The 23,360-nt window shown below is 43.7% G+C and overlaps 1 protein-coding gene and 1 long non-coding RNA gene across 5 annotated transcripts in view; one reads left to right on the forward strand and one right to left on the reverse strand.

The window, feature by feature from the left end:
- The window catches only part of ntm (neurotrimin), a 284,096-nt gene that overhangs the window by 191,976 nt on the left and 68,760 nt on the right, over positions 1 to 23,360 (forward strand). The window lies entirely within an intron of this gene.
- LOC125745180 (uncharacterized) lies at positions 5,002 to 15,931 on the reverse strand. The gene is made up of 4 exons (XR_007398589.1): positions 15,294 to 15,931; positions 8,740 to 14,996; positions 7,870 to 8,663; positions 5,002 to 5,908 (listed from the first exon to the last, which is right to left on the reverse strand). It is a non-coding gene; the product is annotated as an uncharacterized LOC125745180 (long non-coding RNA).

Consider the following 23,360-nt stretch of genomic DNA (forward strand, 5'->3'; position numbering starts at 1 on the left):
CTTCAGCCCCCCCCATGCATTTTTAAGATGGATGGAAGGATGTCTGGATGGATGATGGATGGACAGTGCTAATGTTGAATGTCGTTCTACCTCATGTCTGCTGTGACGCTTAAGGCATTCTTATTCTATGGTATTTCATTTGACTTCCATAATTCTGGGAAAGCCTTAAATTCTGGCTTCCTCCTTTGAGATTTTAATTAGTACCATAGCTCCTTATCTGAAAGGAAGAAGTATTTTCTTCTGTTTTCTATTTGTACTGCATTATCTTTAACTATGCAGCTACGAATGCCTGTATAATCATCTACATTTTTAGCTGACTGTAAAAAGTCACCTCTTCCCTATAGTCCCCTGGATTCTGTTAAACATAGTCTGTTTATTGACATATACTATTGATCGCTTAGCTATTCATTACATTCTAAACCAATTTCTAGCGCATAGCTATATTTTGCAAATGCGGTCATTTGAGGCAGAATGACGTGTCACTGGATATTTTGTTTCAGAATCACGTATCATCTCTTGCTTTGGGTCCCTTGGATTCAGCTTAAACATTCCCTGTTTATTGACATATACTGTTGACATCTTTAGTTTTTAGTTACATTCTACGGCTATTTCAAACATGTAGCTAAATTTTGCAAATACGATCATTTGAGTCCGAATGATTTGTCATGGGATATCAGGTATCTTTTTGCGTTATGGACATCCTTTTGGACTGTACAGCACCTAAAGGCTTAAAAATCTGCGCTCATTATCTGTCATTAAAATGTTATTATGATTGGGTTCTTTATGTCAATACCTGTTTTTTTTATATACTTGTAACAAGAGGCTGAAAATGGATAATTCCAGGCAAAAATCAATACATTTGATATGCAGCTATTTCTGTTTCAGCTGTAAAAATTGTCTTCCAAAGTTTTGCGCTGTTTTTTATGTCAGAATGGAAATGAAAAAAGATTCCAGCCACTTTTAAGGTCTTGGGTTGACTGGGGTGAAATTTTAAATACAGACTCCTTTAAACCCAGTTCTGTCCATCTTGCAGCTGAACATTTTAATTGCTCTCTAGTGAATCTAGAATCCATTTAACCTTTCTATGAGTATTGCTTACCTGTCATTCGAAGGCAGACATCACAACTTTCGTTCTTGGCTTCAGTAATGAAACTTTCTCCCTGAGAGATGAAGACATGTTATTGCTCATCTGTAGTTTCTAACATTTGACATTTCCCCAAAACACAGCTAAATCGCTGTCGTAGAAAGAAGTTTCTCACTCGGTTTCGATCAAAATTAGGAGCTAATGAAGAACGCTGTAACATTTCAGGGCGGACAATTATTCGATTATCAAATGGCAGGCAGTCTTGTCAGAAACCATCTTAGCAAGTTACGTGGCAGAATTTTTTTTCTGCTCCTATTCTGCAAGAGGTAGAAGTTGGGCTGCATTTGAAGGTCATTTAGCCTTTTATCCCTCAGACAGAAGGCACGAAGGGATATCGAAGTCTCTCCTGCAAATCCCCTTGAGTTCATTTGTTTGCCACAAAGATTCTACCCGAGTTCTTTATGAGTCAAATCTGTGGAAACTTCTGCGCTGTAATAGAAGAGAACTTTTAGTTCTGTCACTGAGTGCTTCAAGTTAAGAGTATTTGTTGTTCCATCCGATGCAGCCATGTTCCTCTTCAAAGTACTGTACTATTCTCCATGTATCAGTCTATAAAGGTTATTTGAAATTATATCTAAGTAAAGAAATGTGTTTTGAGCAGTAAGAGTGCAGATATATCTACGGTTATTAAATATTTAAACGTGAAGCTGTAGACTATATTTGGTTGCCATAATTTACATGGGCAGAATATCCATGTTTTCTAATTCAATTTCTGTGGCATTTTTTAGGTCACGTCTATGGACGACAGACATTTATGGGCTAATGGTTTTCCATTTTTGCACTTGTCCAGTGACGACAGGATCTTGGAGTGCTCTGGAACTATCAGCGCATTTTGTTTTTTTAGCAAAAACATCGCTAATTTAGAACATCATGCCCTCAAGGTATTTTAATTAATTCCTCAGAAATATCCGTGGCACGCCGCTTTGTGTGATTTGATGGTGTCGCCACAATGCCACTCATTAATTTGAACACTGGAAAGATTGCTCACGCTTATCAGGGACTCTCTATAATGACAGATCCTTCTTTTTTTTTAACGGAATTACCCCATGGTGAAGATTGATAAGGTGAAAATTTAATTTCACACCTGGATGTTAATGATACTTCTCCGTGTCTCTAGTTCTTTTCACGTTCCTCGTCGGTGTGGCTTCCAACAGCTTCGTGAAATAAGGCGCTACGATGCACATGTTTACCCCGGCCGAAGCACAGTGGTCTCCGCTAAAAGGGCACCTCAACCAGCCTTGCTGGTCTTAATGTGTGAGTGACAGGTGTGTGATTGTGCCCTGTGATGGGTTCGAGTCCCTTCCTTGGTTGTTCCCTGCCTTATGCCCATAGACCCCCCTGCGACCCTGAACAGGACAAGTGGTTTTAGTAAATGGATGGATTATTATTATCCATCCATCCATTAATTTTCCAAACCGCTTATCCTACTGGGTCGCGGGGGGTCCGGAGCCTATCCCAGAGGCAATGGGCACGAGGCAGGGAACAACCCAGGGTGGGGGGCCAGCCCATCGCAGAGCACACTCACACACCATTCACACACCCATGCACTCCTACAGGCAATTTAGCCTTAGCATGTCTTTGGACTGTGGGGGGAAACCGGAGTACCCGGAGGAAACCCCACGACGACATGGGGAGAACATGCAAACTCCACACACATGTGACCCAGGCAGAGACCCCAGCCTTGCTTAATCTTTTACTTCACAAGGACTGAATCGAAAAATATAATGTTCCGCGTTTCGTTTTTGACCAGTATGGGACAGTATTTGTCTTGTATTCTGATATCCCTTCCCCCCATTTAAAAATCTTATCCCCCCGTTCAGCAAATTTTATCATCAGGGAAAACTACCCCATTGTAGAAAACTGGCAACTCACATAGCTGAGGGACCTCCAACCATGTTACTGCGCTGCTGTGCACAGTTCGGTTTTGCTAGATGTTTTAACGTGAGGTAGAAAAAATATCGTGAAAGCGAACGACCGAAGGCATGAACCGGCACGAACGAGAAAAAGATGTGTTTTTTTACGGCTACTTTATGCACTGCTCCCCCGTATCCAGTGTTCCTTCTTTAATCTGTACATAACTTTGTTTTGTTCAGATTTATGAGCGACGCTGTCAGGAAGACAATGCATTGGCCTGGGTGCTGTGTTGAAGGCAGCGGTACTCAAGCTATTTTTGTGACAAGGTCAGAGGATCATGGAAATTCTCTTCTGTCCTGTGGTCTGGATGGAAAATAAGAATCTAAAAACTTAATTACGAGCCATTAACTCCCTTACTCAACATACCAGAGCCCCTCTCCTCCAGACATCCCCCCAGCAAAAGCACCATTGTTGAAGTCCAATGAGTCAGATCACCCAGTGGATGACTTGGTCATTATATTCATCTTTGAAATGTGATGCCTTGCGATGAATAATCTGATGGTAGCGAAACAAAGTCCTTTTATTTGCAAAGTGCATGGAGTTGGTGTCTGCAAGCGAAGGTACCTCACGTGCTGCTGCCCCCTGCAGGACAAAGAAGCTCAATCACACCAGTGCATCACTCTGATATGTGGTCGTCTTCACGCTGACTCACAAAACCGTGCGTAGCTCAGCAGGTTGCCTATGATTGGAAATTCACCAGGTCAAATCCTGTTGTTGGCAGACTGATTTCACCGTTAGGCCCCGGAGCAAAGCCCTTAACTGCGATTGCTTCAGGGCTGACCTTCCTTTCTCAAATGTACGTCGCTTTAGATAAAAGCAGCTGCTAAATAAATAAATGCGAAATGTAAAAACTGGGGTTTTCTCCTACTCAGCCAAGCGGTAACTAAAAGGTTTCGGCCTGGTCGATGGTGGCGTCGTCCATCGGGTTAAACGACTGGACTTCCGTGGGCTCTGGGACTGGCGTTGAACCTCTGAGACAAAGCCGTGCCCCAGAAGGCGAAGTGCAGCATTCCCTGATCGCCTAAACAGGTGAAAATCCCCAGTCTTAAGGCGTCAAGGTAGAGCGCCATGGCATTGAATTGGATTAGAGCGTCTCCGTAGCGTATGTGGTAGGAAGCTTGGCCTACATTTTTGTGTGGTGTTTTTTGTTCTGGAAATAATCTCCCATCTCCAGTGGATTACGGAGATGGATTCTCTCAGCTGTGTTTTATGGGCACCTTTCCAGTATACAGTCTTTGCTGTACCCCCCCCCCCACTGTACAAGTTTTGCTTTTGTATTCGGCGCCTGTCCTTCTGGTAGAGGGATAATGAAGGTTATGCAGAGTTGCAGGAGTGGGTGATGAAAGATGACAGGCAGCAGGCAAAGTGTCCCGGATATGGGGGCAAAGTTAATGGTACGCGGGAGGGTCATGTTTCATTTTTCTTTTTTTTTTTTTCTATTTGAGTAACTCGAGTTTATGGGAAATTAGACTAATCGTCTGTGAAAGAAAAGGCTGTGATTTGTTTTGGTTCATGGAGTGGGTACCGGGAGGCTCGGTGTGGTGGGAGGAGAAGCAGGTAGTACTGCACATGCTGGAGATCTGTGTGGTTCCTCTTCAGATGATATTTAAATCTTTGGCTCCCACGAGTCCACATTATATTCCGATCCCTAAAGTTGCCGTGAGGCCTCCTGTTGAGCTTTGGCGCCCCCATCCTCGGCGCTGATTTTTGGATATACTGTAGTTTGACGTATTGAGGATTAAAGATTCAAGATTTTAATGGTCACATGCACCATAATACTGGTATAATTTGCACTGATATGACTGAAATCTGGCTCCCTGCTGTGACTGTGTAAAAAGAGAGTATAGAGAGAGTATACATTAAATTTAATTAAACATGCAGTAAAAAAATACCACTAAAAGACAGTATATAAAATTGCATTATATGCACAGTAGGCAGTGGGCATAGGGTACAATGACAGACATTATTGAGATTTCCTCTTGTGCAGTCTGTTCCTGCACTGGATCAAGTAGGCAGATGTCGTTAGAATGGACAACGAAGGCTTCGCTTTTACGCAGTGTGAGCCGTCCCATAAGGCTGTTGTCTTTCGTGAGGCTGCTGGAGAGGTGGCTGGGCATTAGGACAACAGAGAGGCTCAGATTAATGAGCTTAAGGTGTTAAGCTCCGCCTCCTGTATGTCCGGACAGGAAGTGGCTGAAGCAGGCGGCATACTAACAGGGGCGGTGCAAATGGACATTAAGACATAAGACAGGAGAAAATATCGTAATTTGATGCTCTTCGGTCCTGTGTTCAGTTCAGATTATCACAAGGGGGTAAACTTTTGAGTTATGAACTGCATTTCGTAACACTGTATTTTTGGCACACTATTCGAGATTCTTTATTGTTATCTCACTATGTAAAAATGCAGACATTTCTGCACCATATCCGGCACGGCTGCCGTGAAATGTTGTTTTTCTGGAGTTGCCATGCAACTTGTAATGAGGTACAGACAAGTTTAAAAAAAAAACAACTGGAAATAGAATCCCTTTTATATTATATACGTTATATACACTGAGTTGCACTTTAACGGAAAAGAACATATTACAGTTAAAAGTTTTTGTAGCGTTTTAATATAAAGTAATCTCTCAGAAGATGTGTCTTCATGAATTGCAAATACCCAGCAGCTGTTTCATAAGGTGCGGGATCTAGCGCACCTAAATACGGTTCTTTTCATTAGTTTCCGCATGTGTCCTCCAGAGGTTCATATCTGGCGCATTCCTGGCTCAGAATGGCTCCTTAATGCTTAATGCTTTGCGAGACGGCGCTCCTGCTCTTCTCGACGGTCCTCTGGGGAGCTTCTTTTATCGTTAGCTGTGTAGGAGAAGGGGAGGTGTGAGATCTGTTTTGGGATAAGAAGGAATACGGCGGTATTAAAGACACATTGCGTGCCACCCAGTCGGGAGGCGGTCGACAGGCCGCAGAGGCTCGACGTCCTCCCCTTGACGTGGTACGCAGGGGGTGGGGGGCTTTGATTCGGGGATTTTTATGACGGCGAGCCGCTGAGCCTGACTGGGCTGAGAGAGAGCCGTCCTCCGCAGGGGGAAATCCTGCCGGCTGCTGCACTACTAAGATGTGAGCTTGTACTGAAGGATGCCGCTCACAGTCAAACTGAATGCTAATTTGTGTTTATGCGTTTATTCGTAAGAGTAGGACGATGCCCTGGAAAAGTAGGTATGGAAAACGGTTGGATGTTAGTTATATTTACTTATTGCCCTGCCAAAGTCACCTCCTCAATAATTTGGGTTATATTTCAGTCCTCGTGTATATTAGGGTCCTTTTTATATGGTAATATTTATTTTTAGGGTTAGGGTTCTCTCTCAGGGTTAGTCTCAGATGTCTGTCATTATAACACCTGCATTTGTCCTGATAATCTAGGACTTTTGCTATAAGGTAGCTGTTGCTTGAGAAATCACCAAAGTTGCGTGTGATTTGCAACACATTAGAACCACAACATGTAATGGGAATATGAATGAACTGGAAATAACACAATAAATTAGTAATATTCTGTTCTTTCCTGCTGATGAAAGTGTAATGACTGATGAAAAATGTAGGGGATACATGACATCATCATCTACCCATTCATTGTGTTTAACTCAATTGTGTTTTTTCACTTTGGTACAATAAATGTGGACACTGTTTAAAATTTTGTGGTGGGTTTAGGGCGCGTCAGACTTTCAGGTCTAGCCACAGAAGAACAGTAATCTACATTAAAGATTATGTCATTTAGAGTTAAATATTCCAAAATGTAAATGTACAGTATGTAAACAGAAGAACTAAATTTACTAATTTACTAAAATGAGGATGAATTTTGATTGATTTATCAATTGAGCACCCTTCTGACTTGCTAAACTGTCTCTCTGTTTATGTTCAGCCGATGCAAATAATTTTTAAATAAAATTTTGAAGTATTGTATTCATGCCGTGGCCAAATAACTTCTAAAATCAATTCAGTAAATCTTAATTAGCTCCTAATAGTTTATGCATTGTGTTCCTCAGTCCAATAGTTGAAATATAAATCCTTTATTTTGTTTTATTTTGTGTGTTCTAGTGAAAATGAGTAGTGATTTGTGCCCTTAAACAACTGTTAAGGTCTTCCAGTTGACTTGTACTTGAATAATCAGTGCTAAAAAATGATACATAAAAATATGTTTTAAGAACAAATTAAATTCTCATTGCATTGGAATTGAAGACAAAAGTCTTCTGTCTGAATAAATGAAGTATATGTTCATATATCCTCTTTGTTCCTGTGTATTTATACATGCGTACAGGACATACTGTGATATATTTGTCCTTTTCCTGAGACGATTTTAGCAAATCATCTCTGTTTGCCAGTTTTCTACTTCTGTGTTGCCCATATGAGCAAACAAGTGCAGGAGATAAGGAGCCTGATCTATCTGTGAGAGATCTCAGGCTCAGTCCGTGTGGGGCGGAATCTCATAGAGCTTTTTGTTATGTACCTACATACCTGTATGGGCTGGAAGGGTTAAGTTTGGCATGGATGGGCTCTGATGGGGTGGTTTGGGGCTCAGTGGGTTTAGACACTGTGTCCATGATCAGCAAGTTGCCAGTTCAAGTCCAGTGGTCAGTAGAATGGTTTTGCCGCTGGGCCCTTGGGGAAGGTCCTTAACCCCAATTGCCCCAGGGACCGGCTGACCCTGCTTTCTCAATTGTTTTTTTTTTTGGTGGGTGGTGTGCGGCTCAGTGAGTTAGAACACTATGCCTTTAATCTGCAGGTCATCAGTTCAAATCCCTGTAGATCTTTTTGAGATGTACCTGTGTTCCCATTTGGGCTGGAACACATGGGCAGACGCCGGTGTCCTTGTAGAGCTGTCTGCGTTCCTACATTTGGGACTCAGCAGCCGTAGGCTTGCCTGCTGTCGCAGTGGGGGTCCCACATGGAGCCTGGGAATACTTGTCCTCTGCTGCTTTGTCTTTATGGGCTGGCTAATTGCTCGGCAGATAATAATAATAATAATTAATGGTACAGTACAGGGTTCTGTTTACGGCTTCACTCTTGCACGTGCCTTGTGGACCGGGCCATTGTCACATGCCGGACGGGCCATCCGTTGGAGGTGCAGGGCAGGAACTGCTGCGTCATGAAGCACTAATGAGGGGTCAGGACGATGTCGCGTCAGCCATGCCCTCTAGCAGCAGACAGGCCGCATTTGGGAGATAATTATGAAATTGCAGGAGCATTTGACTCTCGGGACCCGGATGTTCAGAGTAGCAGATCTCCTCTGGCACGGGGGGAGCAGGCAGGACATGGGATAAAGGACGCCCTGGCCGTAACGTATCGCATTTCCCCACATTTTCCAAAGTCAGACAGGCGCGTTACCCACAGCCCTCAGTGCCCCCCTTCGCTCACTTAATTTCCTTCACTGAAGACCCCCCCTTTCTTAAAGGGGAACCTCTCCTTTTAAGCACCCCATGACTCATCACTCCCCATGTCCATTGATGAAAATGTTTCCCTTCTTAAAGGGGAACCTCTCCTTTTAAAGGCCCTATGACATGTCACTCCCCTTGTCTTTTGATGAAGATGTGTCTCCTCCCCTTTCTTAAAGGGGAACCTCTCCTTTTAAGCACCCCATGACTCATCACTCCCCATGTCCATTGATGAAAATGTTTCCTTTCTTAAAGGGGAACCTCTCCTTTTAAACACCCCAAAACATGGTGGTTCCACGCAGTTTACTTTGATTTTACGTGTATTACAAATCGCAGGCTTTGTGTTGTCTTCACTCACAGTGAAGGACTTCCAGGCTAAGGACATGTTAGCGGATGGCTGCGAGTATGCATGCGGCCCTAAGGCTATTACCTGTGTTGCTGAGCATATGACGTATGGCGGATGTGTAAAATGGACCATATGACTAACTGGCTGGTCTCCGTTCTGGGCCGAACGTGCTGAACATCGGCCGATTCCTGTCCCTGGCCGGTGCTCTACATGTCACTACTCATGGCCTTTGAGGAAGACGTTTCCCCTCCCCTTTCGTAAAGAGGAACATCTCCTAATAAGGACCCCATGACATGTTACTTCGCATGTCCTTTGATGAAGGCGTTTCCCCTCTCCATTCTTATAGGTGAATGCCGTCTTTTAAAAGACCCTGTGACACATTAGTGCCCATGCTTACTGAAGAAGAGGTCATGCCCCCCGCTGGGGTGGTGCTGGTGATTTGCTATGTTGGCGGCCCCTCAGGAGATGGTGCCCTAGGGAATTAACCATCATTCCCTTGCCTCCGGAACTCAATGCTACCCATGGCTATTCATTTGTGTATGTCCCTGGACGACCGAGATGATTTACAAGTTTTGCAAGCTGGTACCATGACACCGAGGGATGCATAATAATATAATTACTGCCTGTTTTTATTCCTAGCGATTGGGCTGTGGAGCAGAGATGAATCTGCGGACTCAGATTGGGGCTGCCTGTCATGTATCGATTTCACCTTTTGCATAACCTTTCAATATGTATGTACTGTCGGTGATATTCCTACATGGGTCTTACATTATGTATATATATTTTTAAATTTGTGCATGAACACTGTGGAAGCCTCATAACAGCTGCTGCAGGCAGCTCAAAAATGTTCATTTGTGACTGCAGGCTGTAGATCATTCTCTGACTTACTGTCTTCTCGCTTCTAACGTTCAGCTACATGCCGGCTCCACTTGTCAGAAACATCGGGACTAGACGACACCGTGGAAAAAAATGCTTAAATGTAGTTAAATATAATCCATACGATTCAGATATAACTGTGCAGGCATTACTTGTAAGTATGGCTACTTACCGTCCATTTTTGGAGAGTATGACACTTATATTGGCACAGCTGCATGTATGACTCTTGTTTTACTGCGAAGAGTCCAGTGAACCTCCTACAGTAGTAATTGTACTTGGCCTACAAAATGGGGCCTATATAGTCGCTCTAGTATGAGAGAGCACATGGAAATCTAAGCCTATGTATCTGCGTCTGTTGCTGTGCCAAGGCTGGCGGGGGCCTCGGCTGGCGAAGCTGCTGCTGGCGAACTCAGCAGGGCATTTACGGTGAGTGACACACCGTGGAAAATTACTATGGTGATCGGTTACGAGGACCTAAATAGCTTTCTTGAGTGGTGGACCCTTGGACTCACTCCCAAGTGCTGACATCTTTTGAAGTCTCGCAGAGGCAGGGAAGATTAGTTTTGACAATCCGCTGTATGTATGAGACTTGAGCGACTCTCTGTTACGGGCCCCCAGAGGCTGAAGGAAAACATACATCCTGGATGAGCGATGGAAGAACGCTGTGCTGTTACCTTCTGATAAAGGTGTCTTATTTTTTTGGCTAATATCGTAAGAGGCCTGCGGATCCCTCCCAAGTCTGCAGCACAATCGACATCGTGGCAATTAGAAGCCTGATTTATTAGAAGCGGCATGACTTTAGAATGTGGGAGTGTAGTGTTTATGTGAAAGTGCCCGTTTGTGTAGTGATTGTTGACTGAGCATTTATGGTTATGAGCCTGTCTGCATTTCAGCAGCTCAGGAGTGGAGCTTCCTGAACCTTAATTACCTATTATCGTTCTCTCTAATAGTTTGTGAGGTTTTGGTTTTATTGGTTCCCATTATGTATTCTCCCGCAATTTGTTACGTCGGTCATGTAATGGCATAATGACAAATACTTAATTACATGTAATTATACATTAATCACTAAGTAGTCCCCTGAATCAAACATTTTGCAGATCTAATCGCATTTCTTGCAGCCGTTGTAGGAGATTCAACTTCATTTATGAAGAGTTTCTGTGCAGGAAGTTGTCGTTAATGTCGTACGAAGGAGCGCAGGAGGCGTGTGCCTACGCTCGCTTTTCTCATTTTTTATTTGTGGATTTAGACGTCAAGCACGTGTAAATTCTTGTTAGTGTTTGCACTCGTTGCCTTACTTATGTAACTGTCGGCTCGCACAAAGTCCTCTGATGTACCCAATGCATTTTTAAAAAGGCGCTTTGATCGTTCCAGAATACGCACATCAACTGAGGAATAAAAACAAGTTCAACGCAGCAAAGAAAAACACTTTGACGGCAGGATATTGGGGGTAGCTGATGTAAATTTCAGTTTTCGAGCAATCAAGAGAGTCTCAAATGGTGGATAAATTCACAAGCAGAATTGCTGGCCCATCTGTAGAGGCCATCTTGAGTTTGAAATACGTACCTTTATTGTTAATTCTTTTTCCCTCAGTTGGCTAGACCCCGAAAACCTGAGTCATATATCAATTTCTGCCTTAAATCCTTCCACTATCCTGATTAAATCTTGAAAATTTGAGTCTTAAAAATACTCAACACAGTGAAAAAGCTCCATCCTCTTATACCAACTCAAAAAACATATTCAAGATGAAGCCTACTTTTGAATTAGAATTCTTCAGATGTCGGTGGCCTGATGTTGCTTAAACAAAACATGGGTTGCACAATGTTTTGAGGCCTGTGCGGGAGCGCCTGGCGGTCGTGTTATTAAGATAACATTCCCAAATTCTGAGAGACTGCTGAGAACGTTCTAGTAATATACAGTATGTGCTGGGAGTCCTTGCCATTTGTAATCTCATTAATGCAGTCAGCCATGAAAGAAATGGGATTCTTCTCCCTCGAAAAAGACATGGTTAGAGCGATATCCATGCCGGGTTTATTTATTGCTTTTAAAAATTAATTTCTAAATATGCACTTCAAATGAAAAATAGTGAGCTAGACTTGAGTGGTTTGCGTAATAGTCTTCAGGACGCGTGTGTATTTTGTTTGATAGTTGAAAAATGAGACACGGATGGCCATGTGCCATATTTGCAGATTTTGCAGCAGATTAAAATGCCTCTGGATGAGGCTGTCTGTCAATATTTGTCTGACCGGGTCCTACAAAGTTTGAACATGTAATGATCGGGTGACGTAGAACAGAAGAGGAGAAAGGGGGAACGTTTGTTTCATCTCCCGGTTGATGTTTTTGATCTTTTTTTTTTTGGGTGATTTTGTCATGAATTATGTTGGCCCGTTCCTGGATTGAGCTACATCTCCAAAGCTGTTGGGACTTACTTTGCAGCATCTGTATCTGTGTTGCTAGAATATTCCACGTTATTCTGCAGCAACTGGCCAACGTTTGGAGCTGCAGCGCACAGGAGGGCTGTCCGCTCTTTAAAAGTTTTTTGACATAAATGCAGGTTGAGCAAGACGTAGGGAGCAGTCTGTAGGATCGATGGGATCCACTTGAGGATTCTTTCACCTCTTGTTCTTACTGCCCCGAAAAATTTATGAGGCATACTTTATTGAATTTTCAGTGTTGGGGAGAGTACTGCTAATGTCAATGCCTGGCTATCAATCTGATGCAGTGAAATTTGAGTTGGTTGTTGGAATGCATGCAGCTTTACGCGGGGTTCCCTGTTCATTAGTTACACAAGGGGAGGAAAGTGTTCCGGCAGGTAGGCCAAACAAGACAAGACGCCAACATTCTACCCCTCGGTCCCGACTCGATGTCAGCCAGAGAGGGCTTACAAAGGATGTCCAGATCAACTGTCATACCCTGGCAGTTACATAATCACCACCACGGCATTTTAATTTGGCTTATACTGCTGCAACAGTGAGCAAATGTCTCACAGATGAATGCATCTCCCGACAAAGAGATACCAACACTATGGGGCTGCATCTGGTTGGAATTAAAAGCTGCGTGAAATATTCCCGATGATATCTCCAAATGTGAGCAGATAAAGGTTTTTTTCTTCCATCATCCGTCGACTGAGCGGGACGCGCAAGCTCAATGCCGCACCCTTTGTGAGCGCGATTGATGCCAAACGTGTCGATACAAAGCACGTACAATTGTAATAGTCTGCAGCAATTGCTAACCCCATTGATCAAACAAGCTGCATACGCCGGTGTTCGTACAGCGACGCTAATGTTTTACTGTGTTGCTATTCCCAAAGTCTTTATTGTAAAGGTGTGTTTTTCATGATTCTCCGAGCCGTTTCTTGTAGCTGGAATTGACCTTGAGCCTGAATTCAAGTCATTCATGTTTGTCATACCCACGTACTGCTTGGGGATTATCATTTCTCAACCTTGACCTCAGTAATGTAATGGTTGTATCTCAATGAATGTGTATATATACACACATGTACACACACATGTACACACACATGTACACACACAAAGCCACGGAAAAAATTAAGAGACCACAGCATAGTTTTTTGTTTCACTCATTTCTCAATTGATGGGTGTGCGTCTGTGAGTAAAATATATTTTTCTGCAAACTGCAGTCTGGTTCTTCCCTGCTTCTCATTAATGAAGGGCTTCTTCCTTGCTTTATGGGACCTCAGTCCTGCTTCTAGGAGCCTGATACAAACTGTCCTAGCAGTGCACTTCACACCTGTACTTAATGTTTCCCATTCCTTTTGAAGGTGACTTGATGTCATCCTTCGAACTCTGGCATTAGAATGTCGCTTCTGCCTTTTACCTGGCTGGTTTCTGGTCATTTCCAGTTTCCTCTGCTTCACCTCATTTTTGTGTCCTGCTGTCTTAGAAATTTTGAACCTGAAAGCATCTTGCTGCATAGCCTTCAATTAAACCATGATCTAAAAATGCAGATTTGTTTAAAAACATAGAGTGGTCTCTTAATTTTTTCCATGGCTGTATATAAAAATCGACCCAGGGGCCCTCGATTTCATGACATTGAGCTCCAAGCAACTGTGTCATTTATGCAAAGCAGATGTTAGTATAATGAAGTTAGGTAAGTGCAACGCAAAGCGAAGCTAACTTCTGCTTCCCTGACCTTCCCAGAGAGCATGGGATAGAGACCCCACCATGTTCCACAATAGCCATCTCAAGCACAGGGTTTCACTGAGCCTGGAGTCTATCCCAGGTATCACAGGGCTACACCCTGGACGGATGCCAGTTCAGCACAGGGAACTCACTCACAGAATAACACACTGAGGGCAATTTAGAGTTTTCTTAGTCGCATGATTTTAGACTGTGGGAGTGATGGGAGGAAATCTGTTTAACCTGCAGCAGCACATATAGGGCCAGGGCCGCAGGGGCACTGGCTTCAGCTGAAATGTGACTGGCCCCCAGAGTGCCTCCTCCCCTGTTACTCACCAATTCAAAACATTTCATTGGCTGGTGATACGGTTAGCCCCTCTGTATGAAATATGGCTCCTTTTATGTCCCTCTTACCCCACCTTAAAAAAAATCCTAGAATCGCCTCAGGGGGCGTGGAGAGTAACATGCAAACTCCACACACGTAGATGGGTGTAGGATCCAAACACCCACCCCTGGAGCTAACCCTTAGGCCACCATGTCCGTACAGAATAAATATTTTATTTTATCTCTGAGGCAGAAAAAAAAGAGTCATGCTATTCTAGCCTCACGTTTAAAGTTATTTTCAGGAGCTTCAATTTGAGGTTGCGGTCTGTTTAGACACAAAGGGAGCCAACACGATGGCACTCGTTCATCGGCAGGTGAACTCGATCATCGTCAGGCGTTTTGTCAATAACAACAGCATGCTAATAATATAGTGTAATTGCCCTAGAATCACTCTTGTGCATGCATGGACTCACACCATCGGCCGCCAAAGCTTTGTCAGCCCGCTAGGCTTTGCAGGAACATGCTAGTAAACACGTTAATGAAAATACGTCAGAGTCGCTAACTAGTTGCTGTATGTTTGTAGCCATGTTTGCTGCATAGTGCAGCACTGACACAAGTCAGTGCAGTACTTTTTCCTCATTATTTGATTTCTACACTGTATATTTTAAGCTTAAGAAAGATATGGAAAAGTTGGAGTGATGACATTGGCCTGCACAGTCACCTGACCTTTAACCGCATCCGTGTGGATAGGGGCTGAAATGGATAGAAAGGTCATGGGTGTCCAGCCTGTTGGCGCACATCGTTTGTGGGCACTTCTCCAGCTGCGTTGGAGTGAACTTTCAGAAAGAAAAGTACCTTTAATTAACAGAATGCCTAGGGTTTGTTCCGCTATAATCACCGTAAATCACCGGATAATCACTGGCTATTTTGTGGAGTCTAAGATTTAGCCTGATTTTCAATTACATAGGTGACGTTTGTCATTTGCTTAATGTTTCTGTTAATTAATTGCCATTCACAATTTTTCTTTCAAATGTGGCACTGATAGTGCTTAAACTTTTATCGAACACTAGAAACTCTACTTGCAGTGTGAAGCCATACATGGACTTTAAACTATAACAACCACGAGGGCTTACCTCGAATCTGATGACCTCCTCCAGTGTGTTTTACTGCAGAAGAGAACGTTAATGCTTATCAACGTCACGACCGTTACCCCCGGAGCCGATGTAAGCGTGCGGTGCCATGCTGATGATCTCAACTGTGCATGCAGGTGCTCCGGAGGAAGAGAACCAGGCTAATTAAGGCACCCCAATGTAATTCTTGTAATTGGGAGTTGAGAGGAAAGCTATCCGGAAAGCTCAGCACTCGTGCAATAATCCCTCAGATAGCCGACGAGCATCCCAAGCGAGCCCCACTTCTCACGGAGCCATTGTGCAGATGATAACTTTGCACATAGTGAACTCATCTGAGCGCTGCAATAATTTATAATGCAATAATGCGGCGCCGTGGCAGGGAGCCGGCTGCATGACCTGCCGCCTCCTGCCAATTGCTGCGGCTGCTATTAGCCGCTGTCGCCGTGGGAATATAACGGTGCCATTTTTAACGCCTGGCCATGCTGGCTCTTTAGTGGATCCCGCTAACAGCACGCGCTGCCTCTATCTCGAACAGGAAGCACAAACTCTTCCCAGCTTCGTATTAAGCAGGGGTCACTTTTTTTCCGTTTTGAAATATGTTTTCTGCTTTGCCCCACTTTCTGTAATCTCCTCTTCTCTGATACGCCGGGCTGTCCGCAGGTTGTCAAGGAGACCTTAAAGGCAAATGAGCGCATGCTCCCCATGCAATCCCACAGTGATGCTCGCAGCCACTAGGGGGCGCATGTGAAAAGTGGAGTGGGGGCGGGTCATAACTGGTGATGATGTAGTGGTGATGAAAGCTCCCATATCCCCTGACAACATTTGCTAACTGCACATGGAAGACCTGGATCCCCCTCCCCCCACCACCCAAGGCATCCACATTGAGACAGACACTCTGTGACTTATCTTTAAACCTGTGTGTTTTTTTTACACCATCTCAGCATTTCAAGCAATGGTTCCATGTATCTGACCCCTGGGCAGGGGTGCAGGGCGCTGGAGGATTGATTGCATGCATGCCAGGCTTAATTTTCAATTGTGTCATTGGCTTGGTAACATGCCAAGCAGGCCTGTATTTTAAAAAAATCCCAGAATTACTAGTTTGGCTGTTGTACAGCTGACAACCAACCTGTATATGTCAAAATGGAAAACATTAGTATTCAAAAGTACCTCATTATCCAAAATAGTCCATCTCTCCGTCCATCCAGTTTTCTGTACTGTTTATCTGTTATAGAGGGTTGGTTACCCAGGATCCTATCCCAGGATGCACTGGTCACACTGAGCAGGATGCCTGTCCATCACAGGGCACACACTCTCAGCTAAACACAGTGGTAAACTCACCACTTTGGGGGCCCGGAGAAATTCTTGTAACCCCGGATTATCTTGGATAAATTTCACTTTAGTTACGGGCGTCCGACACCCATCATCAGGAACAGCTCATAGCATCAGGATCACGCTGATCTGGAGAACAGGGTGTAAGCCGAGGGGGACAGGGCAGCGTGCCATTAGGGGGCGCTCATGCACAAATGCACACCTGCACCTGTTCCCTGTGCACTCAGAGGAAGCCATGCAAAGAAGGGAGAACATGCAAAACCCATACAGACTGTGTTAGCAGCAGATGTGAACACTGAGGGGTGAGGTGACAGCGCTGGCTAGTTTCATTATAGCCAGTAATTACTGCACCCTGCCGGATACAGTTATATTTCATTACCACGCCACCATAATACAGCATTTGGCTTTTTAAATGGACACAAATTATGTTACTGAATTAGCAGGGATTGCTCAACTGAGAATATATGTGCCAAGTGGTGTCCACAGTATTATACAAGTTCGTAAGTTTGCTGTTGAGATCCCATTGCGATATTAATCCTGCAATTAGTTTGAATGATCTTAAAAGAAAATATTGCCAGCAACTGAGCTATATATAAATAGATGATGATTTCACTGTTAAATGCACTAATTCTTTTTCCACTCGAAAATTGAAATATTAAAACCTTTAGAGTTTGGTTCGAGCGAGATTTATAACGATATTGTACGGTTGTGAGGAGGCTGTTAATCTCAGAACATAGACTGAAGTGATTTTATATGAGGAATGGTCCAAAATACCTCCTATACAGTAACTGCTGTGCAGGTCTCAATAGCAGATAGAGTGTTTAGTTGAGATTATTCGATATTGAAGTTGCTTACACTTATTACTAGTATATCGGGGTTCACATATTTTTTAATATCGTTTACTTAAACGATATAAATCAGTTGTTCAATAAAGACACGGTACAATGTTATGTATGTCGTGTGTTAAATGTGTCTTGATTATTACTAGTTATATGAGGTTAAGTGACATTCCAGTGGGTTCACAAACTTTTCTTCACAACTGCATATTATCTGCAGCGGAATAAAAATTAAATCTCATTTAATTGAATTTAATGGAACCCCCGTGGCACAGTGTCAGGTTTATGACGAGTGCGTTCCAGAGTCATTTAGCATGCCAACTGGTGTTAATTTGAGGAGTGATTATGGCTCTGTGTTTCCCGGATAGACACCGAATCGTGGGTGTCACTCATTCCTCGGCTAATTGGCTACTAAGGCAGGCCAAAGGCAGAAGCGTCAGGGGAGCAGAATGGATGTTAAAAACAGGAACGCGCACCTCTGCGACCTCGACACCTTGCCACATACATTATGTGTTTGCGCGGCAGATGTGCGCATTGACAGCCGCGATTCATTCTGCCGCTTTTAAACGTTAGCCGCAAATTGCTTGTGAACAAGTTTATTTATTTAACGCCGATCTGTATCGCTGTGCCGAATCGGCCATTTCTCGAGCGAGGCAGAAGATTTCACACGATGGATATGCTTCAGGGTTGCCGCCGGTCTCGTGCCAGAATGTTGGAAAGTATATGGAGCCGCACGCCAAGAGGCTAAAAACGATTAGCATTATGATGTTTCTTTGACAGGGGTGACAGTTTAAGTCCCATGGTTGAGAGTGTTTCCACTCAAGTTGGGTAAGACAAAAGAGGACCGTCCTAGCCACATAAAAACGAATGACAGTTATAGAAAGCAACAAGCTCCTGCAGCCGCCTTTTATAACACTTGAAATCCTGTCAGTTACTCTTGGAGGCGGTTATCTCCTTTGCCTCTTTGTATTTCACAGGACCTTATCACTTCCTGTGTGACGAGTCCAATATGTTCAGTCTTTTTAATTTCAAGCTTATTAGCGGGGGATAAAGCGGACTGCAAAAATTAAAGGGTAAAATTAGCATTTGTAGACATGATCCTCTGTGAAATTAAACAGAGCAGGGGCAGCTGAAACCGTCTGGAAGAATCATCTTTATGCAGTTCATCATGACTCTGTTTACTTGTTTACAGTCTCAGATATGATGAAATCTCTCAACTAGGGTTCATAATACCTCATGCTAGTTTCCTGTCGAAGGAACCAAAAAGCAAATATGAATCACATTGCTTTTTTTTTCCCATCATTCTTCTTCCGTCGGGTCTTGGTTGCTGGTGGGGGTGGGAGGGGGGATTTGGGCGAGGCTTTCCAGTTGGATACGGAGCGCCGTGAAATCTCCCGGCCGCGTGTTTAACGGGAGCGCCGCCGGGAGCCAACTCCCGAGGGAGGAGAGGGCGAATCAACACGCCATTCAGCCTGTGATGATGTGGCCATATAATTAAAGACACCGTCGCATTCCCTGATTGCTGCGTTGACAGCTGGGCGCCCGCTGCCTCGTGTGATTGCAGCGAAACAACATCACTATGCAGGGATGTCCAGTGATAAGAGATAGGTGGCAGATAATGGCAATTTATTAATGACAAACAGGCAGAGCACCTCAGACATGTCACAGGAGAGTAACAATGTGCGTGCAATGGTATAACGTTTTCAGCTAGCTGGTCTGTCAATCAATTAATCAATCAATTAATCAGTCTATCTATCTATGTAATTGGATGGATAGACGGATGGACAGACAGACAGATAGATAGATAGATAGATAGATAGATAGATAGATAGATAGATAGATAGATAGATAGAGAGGTGACTTGTCTGAATGGCAGTATTCAGATAAGATCTACGTGAAGATGACGTGCATTGTCATAGACTAACTGTCACACTCTGGTTTTTATGGCCAATCTTAGCTGTTCTTTCTCAACACTCGCATTCGATCACGGCTTCGGCGAACATATTTCAATGACAGCAAGAGCTGTCAGATAGACTCGGCACACCTAGGAGTACTGGTGTGATAGGAGAAGGGAAAACAGCACAAATACCCCCTAAAAAACAACGGTTGGCTTGTATTACGTAATAATACTGTTTTTTATTTGCATTTGGTTACTGCTGAAGGTGCCTTGGAGCCTTTCGCAGCCAAAACACCAGACCTGAGGTGGTCTGTAAATGCAGTAAATCGCCTTACAGCTGGACGGCGCAGTGGCTCAGTGGGTGACCCTGTCCTCTCACACCTTCGCCAGTCACTGGTTCAGTGTCCCACACTGCTTGCGCTTGTTCTTTGTATGTTTGCGTGGGCTTCCTGCTTCCTCCAGGTGCGGCGGTTTTACAAAAACATCCAGTTAGGAGAAGTTGTGTCTCTAAATTTCCCAGAGTGTACAGTTGTGTATATGAGAGTATTGCCTGTGATGGACTGACATCCCATCCTAGGTGTCTTTGGGTTCATGCCTTGGCTCAATCAGATCAATTTCCATCTGGGTTGGTAAAGTATCTGCCTTATTTTCTCACCAGGAGAGCCAGTGACTCTCCAGTTACCCGGGCTAAACAAAACATGCGAATTCATATCCCCTACATCTTCCCAGATGGTGTGTGGCTCAGGGGGCTGGGATGCTGTCCTTGTGATTGTGAGCTTGCTGGTTCTCATCCCTCAGTTGGCTGAGTAGTATTTGCGGTTAAACCCCTGAGCAAGGCCCTTAACCCCAAATGCTCCAGGCACTGTCTGACCCTGCTTCCTCAAAATGTCGCTTTGGATGAAATCTTCTACTAAATAAATAAAATGCAAATGTGTCCCCCTTGTGCTACCAGCTATCGGCTCCAGGCTCACTGTAACCCTGTTACCGTAAAGAAAAAGGATGGATTCTTAAATTCTCAGTAAACCTATGCAAAATGTCAGAAGGTAGTAAATTAAGCATATTACGGTCATTTTCTGTTCCTTGTCTCATGGCTTTAAGGTTTCAGCTGCACCATATTGCTTTATTTCTTTGCAGGACTGCATTGCGCCAGTAAAGGTGTATCCAATCATAAGACATCTGACACTATCATCGATAATCCGAGAACGGTGACGAGGGGGGGCATATACACATATATCAGAAAATCATTCCTTGCAGCTGTGAATCCTTCATGCACCAGCCCACAGAACAGTGGGAGTACAGTTGCCACCCAGTCTGTTATGGAACCACCCTGTTTTGAAAAATGAAATGCATGTCCCATAGTGATCCAAGAACATGCACGATCTGTCCTGTATTTCCGTACACAACATCCCCCCTCATACAGCAAATGGTATCACCGATACCCCCCCATTCCTGTGCACTGTTTTACTGGTCCCTCTAGGTTTTGCATGACATAAACCTTCGAAAGAAATACAACCGTTTATATATCTTTTTCAAGCTTCCCAAAAAGCATATCAATACTAAGATTGGCTATTTCTCTGAAAAGCAAATTACCTATCAGAAAGCTCATTGACAATGATTGATAAATGCTTCAAGACTTATGTCACTTATAGTTTAGTTACCGCAAGAGGCATATCACTTATACATAGTTTCCTTGGTTACCCCCTTAGTTAGCCTATCCCATAATTATCACGTGACCTCAATCCCCCCTGCGCACATATCTCGCCCTGCACCACCTGACCATTCTTCCTCCCTCATGGGTTGTCACAAACCCACCCACTATTCAATCTGTTGCCCATAGCTAAACACCACTGCTGTCACTGTTATCTTAAGCCCATACTGTATGTTTCCTATGCATACAAGATTTTCTGCATAAGCACAGTCTATCATATTGCAGTACAGTACATTATTAATAGCATGGCTTCTTCCTTTTGCAGCAAACATCTTCAAGTTAGCTCTGATCTCCCTTCATGGAACTCCTGCGCCTCTTTTAAACCTCAGCCAGTTATTCTTGCCTCAACAGACCCCAAAGTAACCACAGGTTTCCTGTTGTCTCCATCTTGCTACTTCATTTTACCCCAATGTGACCCGGCCACCTGTGATTTAAAGTAGCTTTTTGAAAAACAGCACATGCATGTACACACATTTATCTTCATATATAGGGCCTAAAACATTAACAGCAATCCCATAATGCCTCTTCTCTGTTCCATAGCAATTTGTCTTCCATAATGGAAAGCAAAACTTGGAAATACGGCGTGTATTTAAAGTCGCCGTTTAAGGATGCGAGGTTTTTAATGCTGTCATCAAAGGCATCTTGTGTACAAAGAAAAAGTTCTTATAATCCAGAGTTTGAGACTCTTTAGCAGGCCGGCGTGTTGTTTTTACATTGTGCCGATTGGTGTTTTGGGGCACTATGGGGCACTATGGGGCACTATGGGCAGGTTTCACTGTAGTCACTGTGATTGGAAGGTTGCTGATTCAGTGCTAGACTTGGCAGTGTTTGCGCCCCTGAGTGAGACCTGCAAGCCCTAACTGCATCGGACCCTGCTTTCTCAAAAACGTACATCATCTTTGGATGAAGGCTTCAGCTGAATAAATAAAATTTGGACATCATTTAGGAACAGCGGAGGGGTTTGTGATGTAGCCAGACTGCTAAGGCCCTGCATCGGATCGAAGGCTTATCGCACACATGCAAACGCGTCTCTTTCTGAGCCATGGAAAGGGTGCTGCCTTTGTGCTGGAGTGACTCACGTCTGCCTCGCCGCCTCCCCTTTCTGAATTGCATTATTGCGAGAGCTTAACCGCAGTACGTGCTCGACAGGCCTGCGAAGCACTTAGAAATCCATAGGCCAGAAATGGCGTGACTGTTGCTTTGTAGCACAAAGTGCACCTAAGAAGGAATAGTTCAGTATCAAGACTCGACCCTGGCTTATCCATAGGTTGTTTATGAATGTATAAAATTGGCTGTTAGCGTAGCCAGTGATTGCATGTGCCTCCTTTCACCAATAGAGGGCGATGCCAGCACTTTTTATTGTTTCAGTGAAGCTGTTGGCGTACATCAAATAGCTGACCATAATTGCACATTTTTGAAAAGCTAAACGTGTGTCAAAAGGCCTTGGATTCTGTGTTGCCAGAACACATGTTCAAGTAACAATAAAGAGAAAAATAAAAGAGCTTTGTTTCTATAAGGATTTGTAAAGCCATGCACTAAGAGATACGGTATCAGGATTTCATTATGCATGACCACTGTTTCTTTTTTTTTAACTTTCCAGGAAAAATTGTAACAAGGTTGTTCAAATTACACTGTGTCAGAAAGCTCTGGTTGCAAGGAATGGGCAAAAAACAGGTATTTTGTTGCATTATGTGCATTAACGCTTTGCAAGCACAACAACGAGCTCAGCCAATCAATAAACACGCATATGCATTCATGCACCCATGCACCCACATCTGCACAGACACACAAGCGTGCACATTCTTACCAGACGTGTCATATTAATTGAATTCGATTCAAAATGTTAATTAATTGATTGTTAATGCAAGATTCAATTATCAGAAACGGCCACAGAACAAATCGGTTGGATGCTACAGCTGGTTCTGTGTAGTCGCTGGCTTTGATAATAAAGCCATTATCCGAGAAAGAGTAAAAAAACTCAGCCTATTTTTCCTTTCTCTTCCATCTGACAAAAAGGGCAGTAATGTCCCAGTCTCTTCTCCAATCCATCTATCACTGTACTTAATCAGTGGCTTGAAATGTAGTTTGAAATCAAGGTTTCCTCTATCTGTTTTACTTTGGAATTTTTTTTTTCCCATCACCGTCAGCTGGGATTGGGGAATGAGTCTGTCCTCAAGACTGTAGATGAGGGCTGTGCACACCCAGGTCGCTGGGGAAGGTACCACGTTCCCATCCGGAGCGCGGAAAGTCAGCGATGGGGGGCTTATGGGCAGCGCCTTGTTCCGCGCCATCCTCTTCCT

This window comes from Brienomyrus brachyistius, chromosome 6 (assembly GCF_023856365.1).
Source record: "Brienomyrus brachyistius isolate T26 chromosome 6, BBRACH_0.4, whole genome shotgun sequence".
In the NCBI taxonomy this organism is placed as follows: domain Eukaryota; kingdom Metazoa; phylum Chordata; class Actinopteri; order Osteoglossiformes; family Mormyridae; genus Brienomyrus; species Brienomyrus brachyistius.